This window comes from Spermophilus citellus (assembly GCF_964194105.1).
Source record: "Spermophilus citellus genome assembly, chromosome: 18".
Lineage (NCBI taxonomy): Eukaryota > Metazoa > Chordata > Mammalia > Rodentia > Sciuridae > Spermophilus > Spermophilus citellus.
In genome coordinates, this window is record NC_138200.1 from 20,483,478 (window position 1) to 20,503,122 (window position 19,645).

Consider the following 19,645-nt stretch of genomic DNA (forward strand, 5'->3'; position numbering starts at 1 on the left):
ATAGGAAAGCATATTTAAAAAAACACGTATTTTTCTCTGTAATGACTGATCAGACTGAGGTTTCTTTCTTCTTTTTCTGGTGGTGCCTGGGATGGAGCCCAGGGTCTCCTACAAGCCAGGCAAATATTCTGCCACTGAGCCACATCCCCAGCCCTCTCTTAGTTGTTCCAATTTTTATTTTTAGTTAATTCTCTTGGAGTTTCTAGGTCAACAAACATTGAGAAATAGTGAAAAATTTGCTTCTATCTTTCTTATGATCACAAATTTATTTTTATCCTTGTCTTATTGAACTGCCCAGAACAGAGAGAACATTGTTCATGACAATGACGAGTAGCCTTGTTCCATTTCTGACATGGATGGACATGGTGCTAGTTTTCTACGGTCATGTGTGTAACTGTCTGTGGTTTGGGGTAGCTCTTTCGTATGGTTTTCAGATCAGATACTTGTATTCCAAATTTACTGGGTTTTCCGCTGAAAGAGGTGTTGAATGCATACCATTCCATTCATCTCCCACCAGCGTAACTACACAGTTTTTCCTTTAACTATCCCGTGAGATGAACTATAGTTAATAGTGATTTTATGTTGAGGCATCTCTGCATTTTGGCAAGGAAACCTTGATCTTGTTGGATCACGTTGTAATATTTTAGTTCAGATGTTTACATCTGAATTCATAAAATTGATTTGTTCATAGATTTTATATTTTATTTTTGTTATATATTTGGAACTTTGGGTGTTGAGATTGTGCTTGCTTTCGACAATGGACTGGGAGACTCTCCAAGATTTTCTTTTCTCTGAAATAACTTACATGGCATGGGAATTCTCCAGGCCTTGATCATCCCCACGTTTGGAAGAAATGCCCTTAAAACTTCACTATGGTGACTTGTTTGGATGATCAGTTCTTCAATGGTTTTTCTAGTTCCTTCATGTTTTCAATTAAAAAAAATAGACTTTTCAATAATTTTTTTTAGTTTTGATTCTCTCTCTCTCTCTCTCTCTCTCTCTCTCTCTCTATATATATATATATATATATATATATATATGTATATATATTTCCAAGAAATTCATACATCTTACATGATTTTTAAAACACTTGGGTAAAATTGGGGGATGTTCTCTATAATACCTGGACTGTACTCCTCTAAACTGTCAAGGTCATGTTCAGTAGGGAAGGGCTGAGAAACTGTCACAGACCAGGGGTGGTGAAGGGGACTCCATGGCTAAGTGGAAGGAGGTATCTTGGACAAGATTTCTATACAGAGAAAGGACAATTACGGGGAAGTTGCTGACATCCAAATACAGTCTGGAACTTGGTTGGAAAGGAATTGGTGCGGAGATACCATATTCTTTTACAAGGACAACACCATCCCCCATGGCAATGATTATTTTCCTTTTCTATTCTTACAATGTTTTTTTTTCAATTAGACTTGACAGGTATTCATTTGTTTTGAGGAGCTCATGCTTGAATTTATTTATAATTTTTTCAAAAATTAAATTGTTAATTATTTTAAAAGTTTTGGTAACTGTTAAATTTTGTTATTATTTCCAATTTACATAAAAGTTGCAATAATTTAAGGAATTCCCATGTGTCCTTTACCGGTTGCTTAATTGTTTCAATTTGCCCCATCTCTGTACATGTAAATAATCAGTAGACTATTCTGATTATGATAATTAGCATGCCTATACTAATACTTAGGATGCATTGGCAGGCACATAGTGTTTTTTCTGAATCATTTGAGGATAGGAGACATCATTCTCTTTGACTCCTAAATGCTTTAATGTTATCTCCCATGAACACTCTCTTACATAACCACAGCTTAGTTCCCAAGTTAGAAAATTTAATTCTGAAGCAGTTACTGTGACTAGCCCACAGTCCATATTCCAATTTTGTCGACTATCCTAATGCCGTCTTTTATAGCTGTTATTTTTTTTTTCCTTGCAGGATCTAATCCAGGATCAAGTTTTGCATTTAGATGTCCTGTTTCTTCCGACTGCTTTAATCTGGAACAATTTCTCAGCCTTTGATTGTGTTTCTTGATCATGACATTTTTGAAGAGGAGAGGCTGGTTGTTTGTCTCTCCTTTGGGTTCATTTCATGATTCCTCACATATAGATGCGGTTTATGCACTTTGGCAGGAATGTCATACTACAAGTGACACCGTGCCTGCTCCGTGCACCTTGTTGGAAGGCATGTAGTGGTGACTGGTGCTGTTAACTTTGATCACTTGGTTAAGTTGTCTATCTGGATCCTCCACAGTAAAGTTACTATTTTCTTCTTTGAAACTAATAACTAATTTGTGGGGAGATGCTTTCACGCCAGGTAAATTGTCTATTCCTCATCAGATGACGGTTTCCCCACTCTCTCACTCATCCTACATTATGAATCAGCTTGCTGGTGCTCAAGAGAGCTTGTTCTCCCAACGCCCTTAATTAAAAGATCACTTACAAGTTTAGATCACTATGAAGTCACAGACTCTTGATTTATTCAGTGAGTATAATCCCTTACTATCATTGTAAAAAACATTTTGATCTTCAAGTTGTCCGGCAATTGAGATTCCTTCAATCTGGTTCTTGTCTCCTTGACATGTCTCTGTGCATATTTCCTTATTTTCTGGTACAGAAAAACATTTAGATGCATTTGGTACTTTTCCTGTATCAGCTCAATTATTTCTGCAAGGATCCCTGCCTAGAACCAACCAACCAATATAACAACCAACTAACTAACCAACCAACCAACGAACCATAAACAAAAACTAACTCCTAGCGGGTTTAGCTTCTCTTTCTTATAATGGGAATGGGTTAGAGTTTAGAACCAACCTTCTGTGCCTTACAGGGTTGCACAAATAAATATATATACTAAGAATAATGGGAGCTGGGTTTCTCATTGTTGGGGAACTATGTAAAGGAGGAGACAAAAAAAATGTACTATTTGTGCTAGATTGGAGTCCAAGGTAGCTAATGAACTCATGGCTTTCAGTATCTATCTTCCTATCTGTCTGTCTGTCTACTTATCTATCACCTATAGATAACAAAAATAAATATTGATGCCTGTGTCATCTGTGTGTGCAACACATACCCATATTTTCCAGCTGTCTGCTGAGAGGGCCAGTAGCAATGAGCACATCTTGTGCTAAGATGTGATTTTTAATTATTCATCTCAATTAAATTTTTAAAAAGTTTATCCTTCTTTTGTGCATGTTATATTATAGGAGAATTTTGTAAATGCTATGTAGCATTTTAACAACTGCATTCCGTATGCAGCTCTGACCAGCGGAACTTTCTGCAATGATAGAAATGTTATGTATCTCTGCTGACTGGGGTGGCATCTGCTAGACACATGAAACATTGCTAGTGAGAAGGAAGAACTGATTTGTCTTTTTGTTTAACTTTAATTAGCTACCATGTTAGACCTTTGGGTAGAAGTTCTAAAATGGATTATGTGTGTTTGTATTCAAGTTTATTAATATGGGTAAAATCCATTTTGTTCAAAACTGTATAGGATCTTTGAATATATGATTTTTGCATGTTTTTATAAATTTATTTATTTTTTTAAAACTGGGGATTGAACCCAGTGGCACTTAACCACTGAGTCACATTCCCAGCCCTTTTTATTTTTTATTTTGAAACAGGATCTTGCTTAGTCGCTGAGGCTGGCTTTGAACCTGCCATCCTCCTGACTCAACCACCCGAGCCGCTAGATTATAGGTGTGTACCATCATGCTTGGCTGATTTTTGCATGTTTATATATGTAGTATATAATGTATATGTAGTCAAGTTTATTAATAGTCTTTGACAGATCCTCTGATTTTTGGGCTCTATATCTGCAAAGACTGAGAGAGAAAAAATTCACATTGACCATTTTACTTCAGTCTCTATCTTGTTAAATATTAATATTATCATCTCTGATTTATTTTTGTTTATGTTTGCCCTGGTAAGTCTTTGCCCATCACTTTTTTTTTTTGGCACATAGAAAAAAATCCTAGTATTTATTTGTTGAATGAATAAATGCATGAATGAATTTTAAAAACTTTTTGGAACATTTTATCATAGGTCTGTTCCTTTATTATAGCACAAAACTGGATTTTTGTTTTTGACCCACACTAAGTCTTTTAATAGAAACATTTAGCTCCCTTCCACATTTGCATTTTGTGTTTAGTTGCTGATGTGGCTTTTTATATGAAATTAAAGCATATCCTGTATTAGTTTTTCTGGGTAAGGGTTTTGTTCCCAGGGATCCTTTCCACATTGAAGACTTCCATATTCATGCACCCTAAAAAAGATTTTGCTTTCTTTTTTCCTTTTTTTTTTTTTTTTTGGTGGTGCTGGGGATCAAATCTAGGGCCTTGCACATGCTAGGCAAGCACTTTTCTGCTGAGCTGCACCCGGACCTGTTTTCCCTTTTATTATTAATTCTCTACCCTTCTTTAAAAAATTTTATTAGTTATTATTATTTTAATTGCATGCATATGTGGGTAAAATGTGATCATCTGGTACATGTATGCAATGTGTAATGGTTGAGTCAAGATAGCACGAACATGTTCTTAAACATTTAAAAATATTTTTTCAGGCATGATGGCACACGCTTGTAATCCCAGCAGTTTGGGAGGCTGAGGCAGGAGGATTGCAGGCTTGAAGCCAGGCTCAGCAATTTAGCAAAGCTGTAAGCAACCTAGTGAGTCCCTGTCTCAAAATTCAAAAGAAAAAATAAAGGCTGGGGATGTGGCTCAGTGGTTGAGTGCCCTTGGGGTCAATCTCTGGTACCCACCCCCCCAATTTTTTTGACTAATACATAATAATTATCCAATTTATGAAGTGTATATTTCACAAATAACTAGAAGAAAGGAGCTTGAGTCTCCAAACACACAGGAAGGATAAGGAGACGGAAACATTAATCACCCTGATTTGATCAGCACACATTGTATGTGTGTATTGAAGAATCCACTCTTCTTTCATCCACGTTAAGTGCCTCTGTTTCTTATTTCTTCCTCATTTTCATTTATCTTGAGTCTTGGTAATATCTTGTGAGCTTGTCTTCTAATTCTCCATTAAAAAATATGTCAATCATGTGTCTCACCCTCAAAACCATCTTTGCAGAGGTTTCCTTTCTACATGGCTTTTCTAGTTTCATTGTTGAAGTGGCCTCCTGAAGATAACCCAGAGACTATCTGCATGCTTCTCCTCTTTCTTGCACTAACTCTGCCATATAATGTGACGTTTGCTCTAATTGCTCAGATTTATGTATGCATCGTGAATGGCTAAATACTTCCACATGTCTTGTGACTCTTTTCTTTTTTCTCTCTCCTCCAGGGAGGTCAGGGGGTTATCTAATGATGGGGTTCTTAGAAAGAGGACAAGGGCTTCTGTTAAAAGTATCTATGGATGCCCAGTCAACAATATGAACTTTCCTAAAAAAGCTAAAAATTTATCTATTATATGGTTCAGGTACACCATTCCTTGGTATTTATCCTAAAGAGTTAAAGCAGCATGCTTTAGAGATATGCATATCAATGCTTACTCAGCACAATCCACAATAGCCAAGTTATGGAATCAGCCTAGGTGTCTGTCAAGAGATGCATGGATAAATTTTATATATATATATATATATATATATATATATATATATATATATATATATACACACACACACACACACACACAAACATACATATATAGAATAATTGGAGTTTCTTTTTAATTTTTCTTATTAGTTATACATGACAGTAGAATGTATTTTGACATATTATGCATATATGGAGTATAACTTACCATTCCTCTGGTTGTACATGAAATGGAACTACATTAATAGTGTATTCGTATATGCACATAGGAAAGTTATGTCTGATTTATTCTGTCTTTCCTATTTCCATTCTCCTCCATTCCCTTCATTCTCCATTATCTAATTCAAAGCACTTCTGTTCTTCACTACCCACACCCTTTATTGTGAGTTAGCATCTTCATATCAGAGTGAACATTTCGGCTTTGGTTTTTTGGGATTGGTTTATTTCACTTAGCATGATAGTCTCCACTTCCATCCGTTTACCCATAAATGCCATCATTGCATTCTTCTTTAAGGCTGAGTAATATTCTAGTGTGTAATATTCCCTTGTGTATATGTACCACATTTTCTTTATCCACTCATCTTTTGGAGGGCACCTCATCTGGTTCCATAATTTAGCTACCCAACAGAGTTTTATTCATCCACAAATAAGATGGTAATTGTCATTTGCAGGAAAATGGATGGAACTTAGACCAAAATTTTGAGCAGAATAAGTCTGACTCAGTGAGAAAATTATCAAATATGGAAGGTGGAGGCGGGGAATTGGGCAAAAAAGGGATGCCAAGAAAGTAGAAGAAAGCCATTAGAGTCAGTAAAGGGGCTGGGGGGAAGGCAGGAGGGAAGGACAGGGTTGAAATTGATCAAATTAAGTTTTACGATGTATGAGTATCCCACAATGAAATCCATCATTCTTCATAATTGATCTGCACCAATTGGTGGGGGAAGGAGGGGAGAGAAATTTAGATTAGCCATAGTTTCCTTTTGCCAGGTGGCTCCTGTGAGACACCAGTCAGAGATGCCCTGGGCAGGGGTCTCTCCTCTGTGGTCAGGTGTGTCTGTCTCTCATTCGCTTCCTTCCTTCCTTTTTGCCACGGCAGAGGTTAGAGTGGTGTTTCATGGTTTCAAGTCTTCCAGAAGGTGCACGTGTGTGGAGTGTTTTGATGCTACGTAAGACACAAACTGTTAAAAGACTAAGGCAGGGAACCTCTTCAACTTGAGGGTGATTCTACGTAGGAATGGCCATCTTACCACTGTGTCCTTCTTACCTCCTCTGGCTGGACCAGGGTCAAATGGACACAACCCAAAGGTGTTCTCTTGTCTACCCTTCACTCTTATTTGTGTCTGAGGTTCAAAATTGGAACTCTCATGTGGTGGAGTATCAAGGTAAAAGCCTGGAGTTTGGTTTGTTTTGGAACACAGGAAACTGTGTGTGTGTGTGTGTGCGTGTGTGTGTGTGTGTGTGTGTGTGTGTGTGTGTGAAGCTATCCTGTAGCATACCTGGAGAACTGATTTCAGACCCCCTGCAGATAGTATCTGCAGATGCTGAAACCCCTATTATAAAATGGCATAGTATTAGTACACAACACCCACATAATCTCCCCCTGCTTTAAATCATCTCTAGATGACTTGTGATATCTAATAAGATGCCTACACATCATTTCATTCACATGGATTCAGCATTGTACTCCACATATGACAAGTTCCACATTTGATTTGAACTTTTTGGAATTTTGGAACCTTGGGGACTATTTCATCTAAATATTTTCAGTCTGTTGATTGAATCCATAGATGTGGAACCCACAGAGATAGGGAGGTGACTGTGTATATGAACATGCTTTACAATTCTGTTCAAACTGAAATCTCAAATTACTGTAGACCTTTTGAGAGTCATATCCACCTAACTTTAGGAACTATTGCCTGAGAAATGCCAAAGATGAAATTGTACCTCTGTGCCCTTCTCCAAAGTTGAGGACTTCTGTGTAAAAATTCTGGTTTTTCCTCACTGACCATATATCCTGAGCAATTAACTGAGCTTCTTTGAGTTTTATGTTTTTCATTCATAAAACGGTGATTAAATATACCCTGCCTCATAGTTCTGGTAATAACTTTAAATGCAACATGTATGTAAATACCCTAGCATACTGCCTTGTGCACAGCACAATTAATAAAAGTCAGATATTTTTAAGTTAAAAAAAAGTAGCACCTCCAGAAAGGCAATAGAACAAGTGCAGAGGATGTTGACTATAGAATTGTTTGTGATGCTGTGTGGATATCTCGAAAAAAAAAAACAAAACCCAAATGTTCACGATGGGAAACTTTACACAAGGAAAGTTAGTACAGCTATTATGAAAAGCAGTATGAAAGTCCCTTAAAAATTAAATCTAGGGCTGGGGTTGTGGCTCAGTGATGGAGTGTGTATTTCAGAAAAGCACGGGCGAGGCCCTGGGTTCGATCCTCAGCACCACATAAAACTAAAAAAATAAAAGGTATTGTGTCCAACTACAACTAAAAATAAATATTAAAAAAATTAAATCTAAAACTACCATATGATCTAACAACCCCTCTTCTGGGTATATACTCAAAGGAAATTAAATTAGTATGTCAAAGACACATCTATACTCCCATGTTTATTGCTCCACAATTCACAATTGCCAAGATATGCAATCAACCTATGTGTCCATTAACTGAGGGATGGATAAGGAAACTGTGGTATAGATGCACAATGGAATACTATTCACCTATAAAAAATAAAATCCTGTCATTTGGGGCAACGTGGATGAACCTGGAGTACATTATACTGAGTGAAATAAACCAAGCGCTGAAAGACAGATGACCATGTGTTCTCATTTACAAGTAAAATCTAAAAATGTTGGTTTCATAGACATGGAGGGAAAAAGGGAAAGGGAGCTGGAGGCAGGTTGGTTGACAGTTGGGTGCTGCAGTTAGATAGGAGGAACACGTTCTGGGGTGCTATTGTGTGGCAGGTAATTACAGCCAACAATAAGGTAGGGTGTATTTCAGAAAAGCTAGAAGGGAGGATTTTTGCATGTTCTCACTACAAAGAAATATCAAATTGTACCCCATAAATATGTGAAGTTATCATGTCCATCAAAAATAAGATAAAACTGCAAACAATGGTGCATCCTCCTACAGAGTGCTATGCTGCAATTTGAGAGAATGGGGCAGTTCTGTTTGTAACCTGTCCTTGGACAGAGCCCCAAGATCTATGTTAAGTAAGAAGTAAGGTAGTGGAACAAAACATTTGTATGATGACATTATGCAAAACAAAACAAAACAAAACAAAAACAAAACAAAAACAAAAAAACAAAAAACAAAAACACAATCCAAAATAAAACAAAACAAAACAAAAAACTCCACAAAATTAATCTCCGCACCGAGCAGGCAACCTGGGAAGGCTGGGCATGGGAATGTCCTGCCAAAGTGTTCTTGTTATGGAATTTTTGGAAATTCTTCAAAAATTTGTCTTAGAATGTTTAGTTTGTAAGTGAAGTCTGATGGGACAAAGGACATGCACAAGAGCAGAGGAGACACGCTGGGTAGCAGTGCGGACCAGGGACTGGACTCGGATTGCTGGGAACGATGGCATCACTAGCAGCCAAAGCAGCAGCGTGGTGACAGTAACACCAGTGGGACTTGAGGTAGGTGGCTGGCTCATCTATCTGTTCCTGGAGCCTGTCCCTCTTGTGTCTGCATAAACATTAGCTCTTTGACCTGAACACCAGGGCAGGAACTGGGGATGCTCAGACAGTAACCTTTCCAAGTGAATGATTACAAGAGGAAATTGTACATGTGGGTGCTGCCATAGAGGGAATCAGAGTGATCAGAATCCTCAAAGACTTCAGAGTCTCTGGTTTTGAAAACTCTGACCACATTGCAAAGCAAATAGCCACAGCTCTGATCTAAGGGTTGTCACGTCTGATGGAGGAGCACGCTGTTTTCATGTGATGCTTCGGATGAACCAATTATTATGGAGGAAGTCAATTTTTAAAATTAATTTTTTTCCCTGTAATTGAAGACACAGTGATCGAATGCATGAACGGGCATTTTGAATGATATCCAAATCCTGAAGCCACTTTTGGTTTCTTGTATGATGACCCCCACAAGTTACAGGAAATGTCAGAGGAAGCATTAAAGTGCCATCGTGTAAATCTACATGGAAAATTAAACCCGGACTTACCACAAAACTGATTGTGATGAAGAGTTAAATCTTTTTAGAAAAAATATTCCATGAGAATCATGGGCTGTCGATGTATGAACATATCAGAAACTTGTCCCAGTGCTGTCACAGCCTGTTAAATACTAAAAGTGCCCGTTAACAGTTGCATCAACAGAGAGATCATTCTCAAATTAAAAATGATAAAATATTACTTGTAATTTTGTATTTGCCAAGATTGACTAACATTGACTTTCCATAGCATCAACTGAAAAACCTGGCTGAAAGTATCAATTGCTGTGATCTACTAGATGAATTGGCAGAAATTTGTAGAAAAGTGGACTAGAAAAATTGTATGCTCAAACTATATCAGTAATAAAGTGTGATTGGCTGAATTTTAGTGTGTCCTGTAAAACGATGACACCCGATATTTTGTATGTAGTTTTTAAGTTACATTGTTCATGTAGTCATATTACCCCTATTATACAATAATACCCAATTGTATCATAGGGGGTAATGCTTTTTAAAGGAAAAAGATTTTGCATTTGTATCTCCATGTATCTTATCAATGGGGTGCATTATGTCTATATATTATATTATAAATGATGTTATGTTTGATCACTTGATTAAGGAACCATCTATCAGGGTCTTCACTGTGAAGTTACTGCTGCTCCCTGAAAATTGGTAAGCATCTACTGGAGAGATTCTTTTTTTTTTTTTTTTTTTTTTAGAGAGAGAGAGAGAGAGAGAATTTATTTATTTATTTATTTTAGTTCTCGGCGGACACAACATCTTTGTTGGTATGTGGTGCTGAGGATCGAACCCGGGCCGCACGCATGCCAGGTAAGCGCGCTACCACTTGAGCCACATCCCCAACCCTGGAGAGATTCTTTGAGACTCTGTAGATCGCTTATTTCATATCATACCTTTGCCCACTAATTTTAGCATCCACCACTGCTGATTCTTGCCTTCGATGATTATTACCAGAGTGTTTGACAAATGGTGACTTTTCCTTTCTTATCCTTCTTTCTGTGGATTGGAATTCTAAAGAAAGGGACAGATATCCCTTCTCCCCCATATATTGACTGATTGAATTATTTTTATATATCAGCACAGACAAATGGATAGAACATTTGTTGTATAGGTTATAATTACTAATTTTCTTGCTTAAATTATCCCAGATTTGGTTATTAAGATCTCCTTCCATTTGTCTTTGAGGTCTTTCCTTTTTAAGACCCCATTACTTGAGCTCTAAGTTACTTTCTGACCCCCCAAGATTTTCCCCTGCCCCTGCCCTGAGAACTCCTCTTCTAATGCTGCATTTCCAAAGTGAGTTAGGAGGAATCTCTTTGAAACTCTGGATCCAGATTAAAAGAGCGCCATTCGCCCAAGTCAAGTGAAGTTTGTTCTTTGGGGGAGCTGTGATGAACAGGGAAGGGACGCAGCCTACCAGCATCTGGTGACAGGTGAGGCTTGATGGGAGTCTCCCAGGATGCAGGTGTGGACACACATGGATTATCCTGTCTTTTTTCTTAATCCTGCCGCCATGACTGGTGATGGGCTTTGTGGAACCAGCGTCTTCTTTCCAGCCTGAATGGAATGGAGGGGATCCAAGGGACAGCTGGGGTATGGAGGTCCTGGCTGGGAGCAGGGACTGGGCACTGCTTCTCGGTTTCACTGACTCTACCTTGAATGCCAAAGAGTGTCTGATTTTCAGGCTCTGGACTGTTGGCCCAGCCTGCCTCTTACCATGATTGTAAGCAGGGCCTTGCTGCTCATAGGTATTGTGGTACCAGCACCATTTCCCCAAGAAACAAGACTGTTTTGCCTGGAAAGAAATCTAATTCCCTGATCAGTGACCTCAATTGAGGGCAAATGGCAAATATTCCAGATGTTTTTAAAAGAAATACAGACACTGCACTCCAGTGCCCCCCTTGCATTCCTATCTCAATTTTTCTTGGGTAGAGGTGTGGTACCTGAAACTTTGAGCCTAAATTGTGTATAATATTTTAAAGGCATTGGCTACAAATTCAAAGTCACCTTGTTTAGAGTAAGAAACAGAACTTACATAATCTTATGGTGCATTAAAGATGGACTGCTTCAGTTTAATATAAAGGTAAAGTTTATTTAGGCAATACTTACAATTTTACCAATTTAATGTGTAACTTTATCCTCTTGTTACTGAAGGAGCCAAGAGGTAAGAACTTCAATTTTCTTCTAGATTTCTGGCAGTTAGAGAAGTTCCCATCGGCATCAGTGGAAAACAGGGCATGTGAATGCTTTTTTTTTTCTAGAGTCCTCCATGGGGTCTGGAAGTAGCAAAGGAAAAATGAAAGGACGAAAGAAACCATTCCTTCTACCTTTGCTTGCAAAGGTAAGTTTTCCCCAACTTTGGCCATTTTTATTGTATCCACTCAACAAATGTTGCATTTCACTGGAGCGTCATTGTGGATTTTATGCCAAATCATTTTGCAAACAAGTGGGGGTGTGCTCATTATGTAAATTTTTTTCTTTTTTAAAAAAATTGTCCCAATCTCATTTAAAAGTCATTAATTACTTAACTGTCTTTGGTGTGATATTAGGATGCACAGAGTACTCGTGAATATATGTTAATGCAGTGGTGACGATTATACAGTGAAATATCGGTGTTTATTCATTCCCTACTATGTGATACAAGTAATTGGCATCATTAAAGGCAGAGGCAGAAGGTGGAATAGGGGTGAGAAAAGTGGCCCCAAAGAAGATGGCTGTGGGAGAACTGTGTCCTCAGGTCCCTGGATGCCCTGCTCTGGATCTCTGGGAAGATGATCCATGTGGTGCTAGAGTAATCCCCAGCATCAAGGCCTAGTGATCCCCATGTCCCTAAGGCACTATGCCTTGGCACACACCAGGCTCTTGAAGAATTTTTTTTTCTTCTTACAGTGCTGGGTTTTCAACCTAGGACCCTGTGCATGCTAGGCAAATGCTCTACCACTGAGTAACACTCCCATAGGAATATTTGTTAATCGATGAATGAGGAATATTTGTTGAATGAAGAGTGAGTAAGTACAGGTTGTATAGTGAGGGGGGATAATTTGCTGGAAGTGCACTATCTGGTAGGGATGGAAAGACTGCTATCAAAAATTGTTTGAATCTCATTAATGATTTTGAGACATAATCTTGGGATAAAATGTGGCAGGGTGGCACTTTGTCCTAAACGTAGAATCCTGGGACTGGAGGGAAACTCCTAATTCAATAGTGTTGTGGATCTTAAATGTCCCCCCACAGCTATGTGTTGAAGGGCTGGTTCCCTGCCTGTGGTGCAGTTGGGGATGGTGGACATTTATGAGGTGGGTCCTAGTGGAAGGACGTGACCTTGAAGGGGATACTGGGACTCTGGCCCTTTCCTTTTTCTCATAGTGAGCAACTTTACTCAGCCTCACGCTCCCCACCATGATGCTCTGCCTCACCACAGGCCCCCAGACAAGGGCCAAGCAACCATGGACCACAACCATGAACCAAAACAAGTCTCTCCTCCTTTTAAGTTGATTATCTCAGGTATTTTGGTGACAGTGATGCTAGCACAAGTAGACAGGTGTCCAGCCTCTGCATTTCCACTCCTGGGGTACTCTGATACCAAAAAGGACAAATGTGGGGCTGAAATCTGCTGTTACACAATCCCAACCCACGCTGGGCCACCCATATCTGTCTTCTCAAGACAATTCATGCTCCCAACCCTGACACTCAGAAACAAGGGCCAGGTACAAACCCTCCTCCTACCATGTCATAGCAGGTGATCCTGAACGAGTCCTTAGCTTCCCCCATGCCCTGCCTATGTCTCCAGTTCTCATCTGTAACACGGGGCCACAGTCCTGCTGAACTTAATGGCCTAACGTGGTGGACAAGAAGGTGATCATGTGCAGAGGACTCATCTCAGCTCTGGTAGCAAAATCTCCGGAATGGCTAACCAGAGGCATTTATAGACAGTAAGCGTGTTTTCCGGAAATGTCTTCTCCTCCAGATTCTCCATTTGTGGTTCGGTTATCATACCTTATAGCCTTCTTCCCATCCTGTTCGCTCCTCCCCAGGCACATTCCACCTGGAGAGAAAGTGCCCAACTAGAGTCAAATATATTAGGGAGGCTACCTCCTGGTACTGGCCACTGTGTTCCTAAAAATACAGACTGTGTTTAATTTGTCGAGGAACACATCTTAAAAATCACCCAAGAAAGTCTGCTGCCCTCCAGTTTCAGCATTTCAAATCTTTCTGGATTTGGAAAAGGGGAGGACACTCAAGTGAATGCCTCTATTGTGACCTACATATGAGATGACCCAATACAGAGCCATCCTCTGGGGCCACAGGTGGATGCCCAAGGACATGCATACCGACTCCTAGACTTGCTCCCTCCTCTCTGGCTGTCAGTCTGTCTCTCTCTCTCATGAGTCAATCTCATCTGTTTCTTCCCTCCCTCACGATGGGGGACTCTCTGGATGGCAGGATCATTTTCTTCTTGCCTCCAACACAGGAATTTAAAACTAGTACTACAGCTTCTATGAAAGCAAATGATTCCTTAGGATTCCACAGATGGGAAGGAAAGGTTTTGACTCAAGGTATGCCTTTGGAGACGCTAAAGACCACTGTTCAGTGACTAGCCACCATTACCTTAGATTCCCTACTCATCTGTGGTCTCCTGGGAGAAGAAGGAACCGTACCCTGTGGTTGTACCATGGAAGACCTTGCTTTGGGTCTCCACTTTCCCACTTCCTGAGACTACCACGTTCATCTATTCCCATCTGTTAGAGTTTAGATCTGGAATGTTTCTCAATAGCCTGCATATTCAAGGCTTGGTCCCAGCCAGTGGACTTCTGGGATATGGCGAAGACTTTAGCAGATGTGGCCTTGTGGGAGGAAGTCAGATCATTGGGATTGTATTATTGAAGGTGATAATGGGACTCTGGTTCCTGCCTACTTCTCTCTTCACTTCCTAGTCAACATGAGGTGAAAAGACCTCTTCCACTATGTGCACCCACCATGATGGGCTGCCACAGGCCCAAAGCAACAGGGTCAAGCAACCATGAACTGAAACCTCTAAAACCATGAGCCACAATAAAGTCCATTATCTCTGATATTTTTTGGTCACAGCCATGGAAAACTGACTAACAACACCATCCTTGAATGAACTATGGTTTATTTTCTTTCTTTCCTGGTGATGCCTTTTAAAAATTAGCCAGAGAAGCTTAATATGAACAGAGATCCCAAGAACCAAGATCTGTGTGCCCAGATCCACCTTCTAGGATAGGTTTGTGTGAATACAAGTGGAGAAGGACAGCCTAGCTGATTCTTGACACATCAGACAGATGATATCCTTTTGCTATATCTATATCCCCGGTTGTGAGCTCTGACTGGGAAACCAAAGAAACCAGAACTGAGGCATTTGTGCTAAAAATCTGTCTTTTACCTGTTTAAATACAATGCTGAATAATTATGTATGTGTAAAAACTGTCAAAAGTAGGCTTAAATTGTACCTCTGCAGTGTGCTAAAATTACTTTTCATTATGACCTATTTGTACATCATTTGAACCAAATATCTCAGCCCCGGATATGTAAATGTGTTTTTGTTTTTGCTCTGCAGGTTAGGTCAGCAGACGTCTGCAACAAATATGATTGCAAGGGTGAAAGTGACATGATTTACTTAAATCAGGCAATTTCTCCATTAAAGCATTGAAGCCTCAATTCATAAAGATGCTCTTTAGCAGGTGAACTATAACGTCGGCCGCATTTGTCATATTAGGTGATTTGAAAGGAAAGAACAATTATAAAAATGAATGTAATTCTCTGTCGAAGGAAAAAAAAATCCCGTTTTTGCAGCAGGGGGTGCTTAATTTTCCACCGATAAAAACAGGTTTCACAGCAATTCTGCTGCTATAACGTTCCATAATTAAAACATAAGGAGAAGAGGCGCCAGTGCCAGAGCAGGCAGTTGTAGGAATTAGTTGTTTGGGGATGGGGAAGCAGGTTTCCCCTCCAGCATCAAAGGTTATTGCATTCCCCATAGGAACCGCTCTGTTGCCATAAACGGGGCTGGTGTGCCCCCAGCTCCCCCACCTTCCCCCCGTTTCTGAGCCGCTTTCAATTAGCAGGGATTATTAAACTGGAAACATTTTAAACTGCTGCCGAAGCTGCTTTCCGGCCTTATGAGCTGAGCTAGAGGCGTCACAATAAAAGCTGATTGATTAGCAAGGAATGTACTTACAGCAACTGATGCCCAATGTCATTTTCTATGCATTTCACAGCCTCTGTCCCCTCCACCCCCACTGCATTGGGTGTTTTCAGGAAGAGTTTGACTTTGGCTTCTCTCTCTGGCATCTTCTCGAGCCTGGAGGCTTTCAGCCTCTATCCCCAATGCCTGATCTGGACCTGCCCTAGATGCATGCCACTTCTCCCACCTGGACCTAAAGAAAGACGATTCACAGGCTAGGGTGGGCTGAACCCAGGGAGAAAGCTACTGGGTTCCTGCATTATTGGCTTTTTTTTTTCTCAGCACATTAGGATAAAAGCAATAATAACTCATTTCCAAAGGACACGGGCCACAGAGCATTGCTGGCAGGGTGGAGGGTGGGGGCAGGTGTCTGCGTCCTTTTGGAGGGATTTGAAAATTCCAAGTATTTGCCTTAAAGTATTATTCATCCTGCATGACCTTCTGTCTTCTATTGATCTTTCTTAAAATTTATTTTATGAATCCTTTATTTCACCAACTGAACTTATTTTGATAACACTATTTGGTTAGGACTGTGCTGAGGTTTTAAATATCTATCTATCTGTCTGTCTGTCTGTCTATCTATCTACCTATCTCTATCATCTAAAGAGGTCTGGCCCTTTAGATTGGATTCTGCATCTGTGGATTAAACTAACTTGAAGATCAAAAATACTTAAAAAAACTGTATCTGCATTGAACATGTACAAACTTAATTTCCTTGTCATCATTTCTTAAACAATGCCATGTAACAACTATTTACATAGCACTTAGGTATTATAAGTAATCTGAAGTTGATTTAAAGGATATCAGAGGATGTGAGTAGGTTAGACATAAATACTATGCTACTTTATATAAGGATGTGAACATCCTTGGATTTTGCTGTCTGTGGGGAGTCCTAGAACCAGTCCCCTACTGAGGTTGTATTGATGGACAACTGTATTTAATTCCAGCAATAATACCATGAGTTAGGGGCCATTAATCCCTCTGTTTTTACAGATGAATAAGTTGAGGCTTTAAGTGGTAGAGGCTAGCTTCAAAATGAGGCAGACCATTTGAACTTCTTGGACCAAACTTGTCCCAGTTCGGACCTTCAGATTATCTGTCAAAAGAGAGGTGTTTTAGTTTTTTTTTTTTCTGTTGTGACTAAAAGACCTGGACAAGAACGATTTTAGAGAAGGAAAAGTTGATTTAGGGGCTCACAGTTTCCGAGGTCTCGATCCATAGATAGCTGGCTCCATTCTTGGGGGCTAGAGGTGAGGAAGAATAGTACGGTGGAGGTAAGCAGCTCACATGGTGATTAGAGAGCAGAGAGAGACTCCACCTACCAGACACAAAATATATACCCCAAAGCCATACCCCTCGTGACCCACTTCTTCTACTACACCCTACCAGCTCAGTTCCCACTCAGTGAATCCCATCAGGAATCAATCAACTGATTGGGCTAAGGCTCTCATAACCCAATCATTTCACCTCTAAACGTCTTGCATTGTCTCACACTCGATCTTTTGGGGGACACCTCACATCCAAACCATAAGAAGAGGTTTGGAACAGATCATTCTTTTTTAATGCATTGAGTACATGCTTCCTGTGTGCTTGCCTTATACCAGCAAGTTCCTGGCTCTGGGGATGGTGATGAATTACTCAGATCAACCACCTCTTCTTGTGGGGACAGGGCCCATGCCCCAGTTCCTTTTTCGATCAGTTTGCAAGGTAACAGTTGACCCTACTGCTTTTCTCCATTAAACTCACTGACTCTATTCAGGAGTCATTTTGGTTATGACAGTGTGGGCCCCGAGTCAGGGCTCCTTTATTTCTTGAGACAAGATGGTAGGAGGAAATATTCAACCAAGCTGGGGCCCAGGGTCATCTGTCACATTACAACTAATGCATGCACCTACATTGCTGCTTGCCTTGAGGAAGCCTGGGCCCTTTCAGGTTTTTTAAAATGTTTTTTTAAGTTGTAGTTGGACACAACACCTTTATTTTATTTATTTATATGTGGTGCTGAGGATCTAACCCAGGGCCTCACAGTGCTAGGCGAGTGCTCTACCACTGAGCCCAAACCCCAGCCCCTGGCCTTTCAGTTTTGCATAATTGCTTCAGTTGCAAAGGCTCAGCAAAACTTGTCACAGCCCCTGTTGGGTGGACTGGAAGGAAGAGACTAGGGTTTCTCTTTGGGTACACAGGAGTCTGTAGAAAACGGCTGGAGTTAAGGCCTGGGATGAAGAAAGCAGTTTCCCTAGAAGCAGGGCCTGGGGTGAGGCCCATCACAGTTATTCCTGGATTATGACTCAAAGCACACAAACAAGACGCATTTATTACGTCCAAAGTGGTGCTGGCTCTGTAGTGCTGAGTGGAGAGGTGAGGTATTGCAGCTGTTATCTTTTGAACTAACTGCTATTGCGTGTCCCATGACCAGCCGTGGCAGGGTTTTTGTTCCCATGAATGAATGGGCTATAAATCTGTCGGAGTTGACACTAGTAGCAGTACTAGAGGGTGTAAAGAGAAAATGTGCAGAGGAATCTCATGGTCTTTGCTTGCCTGGAAAATGAGTTCAATAAAATGGAGGTGATCAGTGCTTATTTATAGGGCAAACTGATACATCCAACACTGGCCGTCAGAACCTAACTTAGTGTTTTCTCATTTACCCTCACTCGGTAGAGAACATCCCCACACCCAGGGCGGCTCCAGCGGTGGAGAAAGAAAAGACTATGGTGGATAGAACAGCATGACCCTCTCTGTTTCTGACTTAACTGGAAGGGTTTAGATTCGAGATCTGTAACAAGCAGAAAAACCCAAGTCGGTGAACATTTCCTTATTTACATTTCAGTTTTGAGGGTGAATGACAGGAAATGGGATAAAAATTAATCACCATTTTTCAGCCCTCTGAAACAATAAATTCCAGCAACCATAAATTTGGAGCTGGGTTAAGTACTGAAAACAATTTATTGCTAATTTTTCCCTTAATTGCATTCCCAAGAAGAAGGTTGCACGCTTACTGGTGGAATTATTATATAAAAATTATTCGTGAGGAAGCACAATGAACTGTAAATCAGAAGCTTACCTGAAATGGGGTCAGGGTTCCCCACAATTCATCCTCCCCCTACCCAGGCTGTCTGCAAGCGAGATCCTCGGCAAATAAAAGGACCGGAGAGAAAGCACCTGCTCTCCCCTCGCCCCGCCTCCACCACACTGTGTGGAGATTCAGTGTCGATTCCATAAGGTTGTCTCACCTTCTAAAAGTGATAGTGTGAGTCATGTGGAAAGGAAGCAGAGGGGACGTAATGGAATGATCACCGCACGGCCTCTCTGACTCATTTAATTTGTTTCCAGGCTCTTTGCCATGTCAGGCTCACTGCAGTTGAGGCCAGTGGACAGCCTGACCCTGTTGGTGCAGATAGTTGAAAGATGGAGGCATCGTGTCAGAAACTGCTGGGATGACGCCCAAATCTATCCCCTGCCTGTTGCACTCTGGGTACTGAGAAGCATGTTCCAGGAGGGAGCTTTCTCTGGCAGAAGGGGCTTGGTGCACTGGAGCTCAGAAAAGAGCAACGGTCCCTATAGTTAGAAGCTAGTGGAGGTGATTTGGTATCTCCTGGTTCCTTTGCAGGAAGGCTTGGCTCAGGCAGGACAGTGAAAGGTTATCTTCCGTTATTGCCCTCTGTTCTTTCAGGCCTGGAGA

At 40.5% G+C, this 19,645-nt stretch overlaps 1 long non-coding RNA gene across 3 annotated transcripts; it reads right to left on the reverse strand.

The window, feature by feature from the left end:
* Positions 1-1,980: 1,980 nt before the first annotated feature.
* On the reverse strand, positions 1,981-19,146 carry LOC308638440. 3 transcript variants are annotated; one of them, XR_014019836.1, is made up of 4 exons: positions 19,028-19,146; positions 17,164-17,210; positions 16,923-17,062; positions 1,981-2,608 (listed from the first exon to the last, which is right to left on the reverse strand). It is a non-coding gene; the product is annotated as an uncharacterized lncRNA (long non-coding RNA). The 3 variants fall into 3 exon arrangements; XR_014019837.1 differs by lacking the exon at positions 1,981-2,608 and adding an exon at positions 14,612-16,159; XR_014019838.1 differs by lacking the exon at positions 1,981-2,608 and having other exon boundaries at positions 16,167-17,062.
* Between the last annotated feature and the right edge of the window lie 499 nt (positions 19,147-19,645).